Here is a 6,333-nt window from a genome sequence, read left to right on the forward strand (position 1 = left end):
TTGGTTTCAGATAAAGCTCGGCACAACGTCGTGGGCCGAAGGACCTGTTCTGTGCTGTACTGTTCTAATTTCTAGTTCTAAAAACTCCAGCATGTTGTGGGACTATTTTACCTCAGTGTCGATTTCATGTCCCAGCGAACTCAATCGGTGTTGTCATTAGCTGAAGCAGTCCATGTTCCATCCAAACTGGACATATTAAGTGATGTACGGTAAGTCAATTTGAAAAACACATTTCACCCGTGACCCTGGTTGTCCAGGGAGTTGTGTTCAGTCCCACCCCAGTGTTGTTTGGTTTCAATTCCCGCTCAGGAAACAATTATTTATTGCTCTCGGCAAACTATTACAAATAACCTGATTTGCTATCTGATCAAAAGCAGATCTACTAAAATCAGCCGAGTGAGGTTTGCAAGTCTCCATCAGAGCTGGAAATGTCACATGTGCAACAGGTCAAGAACAAATATAGGAGCAGAAAGATAATGATAGGCTGCAAAGCGCTGACGATAGAGATGGTGATGTAAGGTAACATCTGGAAGGTAAATCGGTCAGATTTTAGCGTTCACACTGAATTATTAAACCTTTCCCTCACTCTGCAACGACAATGTTTGAAAACGTTTCTGCCCAGTTTTGAACCGTCGGAAGCGAAAGTAATAACTGTGCGTGGAATGTCTGTTGTCTGTTATAATGGACTGAATATATCACTGTGGTGGAAACAGAAGGTGCCATTTTGCGATAGAGACTTACTTGTGGTGAATCATCCAAACCATAAAAACAAATGTCAGTTATTGCCTGGTGGAACCTATAAAACACAATCTTTCCTCGTGTCCTGAGGTGAAGACTGAGCAAATCCAACAGGAGGTTTTCATGTCATATCTGGCAGTATATTGGGAACCAGACAAGGTTAAGGACAGTTTAAATGGTGCTGGTCCTTCACTGCAGCTGATTCTGTTTCTGACTGGATGTGATTTCTGATTGTTACACAGTTCAGGATGAATTGATTCAGCGAAGGAGCAGGCTCAAACCGACTGATGGCCTTTCTCAGCTCCTTTGCTGCTACTAAATTTCATTAACGTTTTCAGTAAAGAGCAGGATGGTTATGGGGTAGTGTGACGGAGCAATTTAAACCAGTAGTTAGGTTCAGTTTCTGTATAAGCTGTGGGTTCAAATCCAGCCGTTGCGAGAGTGGGCTTGAGTTTTGGTCTGTGCAGCTGAAATCCAGCAGTTCAGATTGAATGCAGGAGTTTCTGCCGTGGTGTTTTTGGCAGGAAGAAAGCGGAGACACTGACCAATGTAAACAGTTGTTGAGGTAAAGAAGCGGATGTGGAAAGAGTGGAGCAAATTATTGTCGATGCTGGAATCGGAAACAAAAAGGGAAAATGCTGGAAAATCTCATCAAGTCTGGCAGCATCAGTTATGAGAGAAGAGAGCTGATGTTTCGAGTCCAGATCACCCTTTGTCAAAACTGGAAGGAATTGAGTTGCTCCGACAGAGAATACAAACGGGAACACAGGCTGAATGGCTATCTGCCGATATAACCACAGGATTGCAAACATTGAGACTGCAGTCCCGGCCCAGGGGTAGATTGGGATTTTTTAACTGAGGCTCAAATCCTGTCATGTCCGCTTCCCGTCGTTCCTTATTTTTATTGAAAGTTATTGGAAATGAAGCAATGGGTACAGAGATGATCAACTCACTGAAAATCTCTCACATCAGCGTCTCTGAGGGTCTAGTGACCAGAATCGGCGCCGTGACGTCGTTTCAATCCCCAGTCACGGAGTGAATAACTTTTTGTTCAATTCTTCATTTCATGAAAACACGCCTCAGAGCGTCTGTGAAGGGAGCAATGTCTAAATCTTCCAGCTGAATGAACTTGCATCGGAGTTGGAAAAGTCAGAGATGCAAGTCTAGGATGCCACCGGGACTTGATGGATTGAGTTATAAGGAGAGGCTGGATAGACTGGGACATTTTTCCTCTGGAGCGTCGGAGGCTGAGGGGTGATCTTATAGAGGTCTATAAAATAATGAGGGGCACAGATCAACTCGATAGTCAATATATTTTCCCAAAGATAGGGGAGTCTAAAACTAGAGGGCATAGGTTAAAGGTGAAAGGGGAGTGATACAATAGCGTCCAGAGGGGCAATTTTTCACACAGAGGGTGGTGAGTGTCTGGAACAAGCTGCCAGAGGTAGTAGGAGAGGCGGATACAATTTTGTCTTTTAAAAGGCACTTAGATAGTCACATGAGTACGATGGGTACAGAGGGATATGGGCCAAATGCGAGCAATTGGGATTAGGTTAGGGGTTTTGAAAAAAAAGGCGGCATGAACAAGTTGTGCCGAAGGGCCTGTTTCCATGTTGTTCACCTCTATGACTCTATGACTCTATGACTCCATGTAACAACAACGAACAACTCTGAAGAAGAATCACATAACAAGCACAACATACATGTCAGATACACACACAGCACACATGTCAAATCATGTCATTTTCAAGTTGCGTCTTTTAATTTCCTGCTCTCCACCAAATCAAACTCTCCACCAGATCAAAAATCTCCGACCTCAAACACTATGCTGTTCCTCAATCCACTGATAATGCTGCACGTAATGTGAGCGACTTACAGCGCTTGGCTCCGTAGCTTAGTGGTTAGAGCACTGGCCTTGTAAACCAGGGATCGTGTGTTCAGTTCTCATGTAGACCAAGCTTAGTTGAAAGAAGCTGTAGGGTCGAGTCCAACAGACTGTGAGATCAAACAGGAAGCTTTTATGAGTGAAGGGGCAGATCAGGTGCCAAGTTGAAAAGCGGAAAGATTTTCTTCGTAAAAAAAACAGAAAGAGTAGAATATATTTGACGAGCTGAAAAATATTAATGTTGATATTAAGAATGGAATAGATTCGTTTGTCCAAGGAATGCATGACGTTAGCATGTAGGTGCAGCAGATAATTGGAAGGGACATTGCATTTTGGTCTTTATTGCCGGCAGACTGGAGTCCAAGAATAACGAGGTGTTTCTGCTGTTGCACAGGGTTAGTTGAGACCACATGTTGAATATTCTGTGCAGATGTGACAGTCAAATTTAAAAAGGGATGTGCTTGCATTGGAAACGGTAAAGAGAAGATTCACCAGATTGCTTCCTGGGGTGAGGGAGTTGTCCTGTGATGAAATTCTCTGGAGTTTAGAAGAATGAGAGGCGATCTCATTACACCGACACAGCTCTAAATAGGTTTGATAGGATAGAGGCTGAGAGATTGTTTTTTTTTCCTGCTGGTCGGGGAATCTTACCCACTGTGGCACAGATAAGGTGCTGATCATTTTGGGCTAAGATAAGGAGAAATGACTTTCCTCAAAGGGCTGAGAATCTTTGGCATTCTCTGTACCTGACAGTTATGTATGCCCCATCATCGAGCACATTTAAGGTTGGATGAACAGGTTTCTGGTCTCTTGGGGAATTAAGGGATATGGGGAGATGGTGGGAAAACTGAGTTGTAGCCCAAGATCAATCAAGATGGTATTGAATCGCGGAACAGTCTCGATGGACTGAGTGGTCTGCTTCTTCTCCTATTATTCATTTTATAATAAAAGCAGAAAGTGCTGAAAGATCTCAACAGGGCTTGCAACAAATGTGGAGCAAGATATAGAATTAAGTTTCCGAGTCCAATATGACTCTTTGCAAACCAGTAACTGATTGCGAGTTACAGCAATTAGCACAGCATCGAGAAAGGGAATTGAATTGGATCCAGGCAGTGAAACGCTGAATTTAAACTGCCGCAGGATTTCTGTTGGAAAAATGTTCAGGGAAGTTGCTGCCAACTGAAAGGGAGGAGGTTTGAGAGCATCCTGCGCCAAATAGACCCCCTCTATTACTGGTTCTACTTATGTTCCCAATATTGATATACTTTGTGTCCTTCTGCATCAGGGAAATACTGTCCAAACTTTGCCAGTCTTGCTGATATTCACTAAGTTGTCATACAAATCGATCGATGAATATTCATTTCAAATAAAACGAGATACATTGGATCATGCTGCTGTATATTTCCAACCTATTAGAAATATTGGATTCACAGTAACTGATAGAAATTGATGCTATAGTTGAAGATATATAACTGGAACGCAACATCACACCGAGTGAATCCACTGTCTGTTTAAATGTTGATCAGTGAAAATTTCAACCATCCACTGCTGTGTAACACACGGCCACTGAGTCAAATAGCAATAGCCAGTCAAAAAAAGCCTGCATCAGTCAATCTTTCTCGCAACTTTCAAACTTGTTGTTATTCTCTGTACCATTTGCCTTGAAGTATATGAATAAGTGAACGCAGTTTGTGATGGTAAAAAATGTGTTCACCCCCTCTGGGAACTGAATCACATTGATACACAGAGGAACACACACAGACACCGAGAGTGACAGAGGGCGGACAAGACACAAACACCCATAGATCAAGGATGTCACCAACTGGGTTCAGTTTTCTTCCATTTCTGGCTGGGGCTTTGGTGAATTCTAGCTGATGAACAGAAATGAAGGAATGCGAAGTGAAGCAGGAAAAACAGATGGGAATATTTGAAAGATTTTGATTTCATTGAAAGAATAATAATTCTGCAGTCATCTAAAGGAATGAATGCTGAGCAGCGCATTGAGTGAGGTTCAAATCTCCGTGAGAAAACAATAATTTCAAATCCACCGCCTGAGCCGCTTGGCCACCACTGCAACCGGTGTCAATGTGTTCGTGTTACTCATATTAAATCATTGAATAGTGACAGCAACAAAAGTTGCTGTCGAGAACCTTCTGTTCTAGAAGGTCACACTGCACCTTTCATCCCTCCTTTTTCTTTCTTACAAAATGCCATTCGCTGAAAAGACAAACGAGCTGCACTTTTTGGCAGTGGTGGGATTTGAACCCACAGCAATTGAGATATTGAAGCTTAAATTTAGTAATTAAGACCATGCGGCTTCACTAACAGTCGAAGGTAACTATTGCTCGGAGTAATACCGGCAACGGGTTCGAATATAATTGAGATTTTGGATAGAACATTTCGCCCCTCAAGCACCTCACAATATTTTGGAATCATAGCCAAGCAGTTGTTTTCCATCTGTTACATTTTCGACTTTTCCAGCTTTGATGAATGATCCAGCTGGAAGATTAACTTTGTTTCTCTCTCCACGGACGCTGCCAGATCTGGTTTCATTCAATGCGGAATTCCTTTTCAATGTGTCAGTTCACACAGCAATACAAACGAGTTACCCTCTGGCTGGGGATTGAATCCAGTCCATAGTGATGAACGTGCCGAATCCAAACCACTAGACCAGCAGGGAAGCTGACAGTGACTTTCCCAATCAGCGGATCATCGTCATTTTAGCCATTCTCTTCCTCATCTTCCGTCACACAATCGACAGGTTTCTCATTTAAAAAAATACTCAACTTATTTCCACATTTGTCACCTGCCATCGAGACCATGGCCGTGAAGACGATGACTTTGCACCATTGGAACACCCGAGTTCCACCATCACCAGCTCAATGTTGCCTTGACTATCATTCCTTGTGTCAAATAATACATCCTCCCTCGTTTTCTGTGCCGAACCTCGCCTTCTGCCCTTTTTCAGGAGTGACCCCTGACTTTAAAACTAGAAAATGTAGGGGAAACCCATCAGACTAATTAAAATTTGCAAATATATGAATAATAGAACTTTTCCCTCAGTCTGCAATGAATGTGATTTGGAAAAGAAATTCTGCCCAGTTTCATGCCGTGGGAGGCGGACGCGATAACTGTCGTGGAAATATTCCTGTAATTGGCTGAACACTTCTCTGGTGTTGAAACAGAAGGTGCCATTTTGCAGGAGAAGTTTGTGGTGCAAGTGGTCTGGCGTGGAAACTAAAATAACAAAAGGATCGTGGGCAGAGCAAATTGTAAAACACGCTGTAATCTGTTGGTCTGGCGGTTAGAGTTTGAAACTTTCGCTGCTGTTTTGATTGCAGGTCAGGAAATGAAGATTTATTGCTCTCCTCCAATGCGTGAGAACAAATATCAGTTATTTCCCGGCAGAACGCACAAATCCCAGTCTCGCCTTGTGTCCTGTCCTTTCTCAAGTGAAGACCCTGAGCAAATTCAACAGGAAGCCATATTGTCCTTTCTGGGAGCTAAACGAGGTTAAGGACAGTTTAAATGGAGCCGGCCCTTCACTGCAGCTCATTGTGTTTCTGACTGGAGATGAGTTTTGTTTGCTGCGCATTTCAGGATCATCTGATTCGGTTACGATTTAGTCAGGACCCATCCCAACTCCACGGATTTTGATATATTTCAGTATTAATGCAATGAAATTACATGATTATCAAGTCTGTCCGTGT

This window comes from Mustelus asterias, unplaced genomic scaffold, assembly GCF_964213995.1.
Source record: "Mustelus asterias unplaced genomic scaffold, sMusAst1.hap1.1 HAP1_SCAFFOLD_430, whole genome shotgun sequence".
Lineage (NCBI taxonomy): Eukaryota > Metazoa > Chordata > Chondrichthyes > Carcharhiniformes > Triakidae > Mustelus > Mustelus asterias.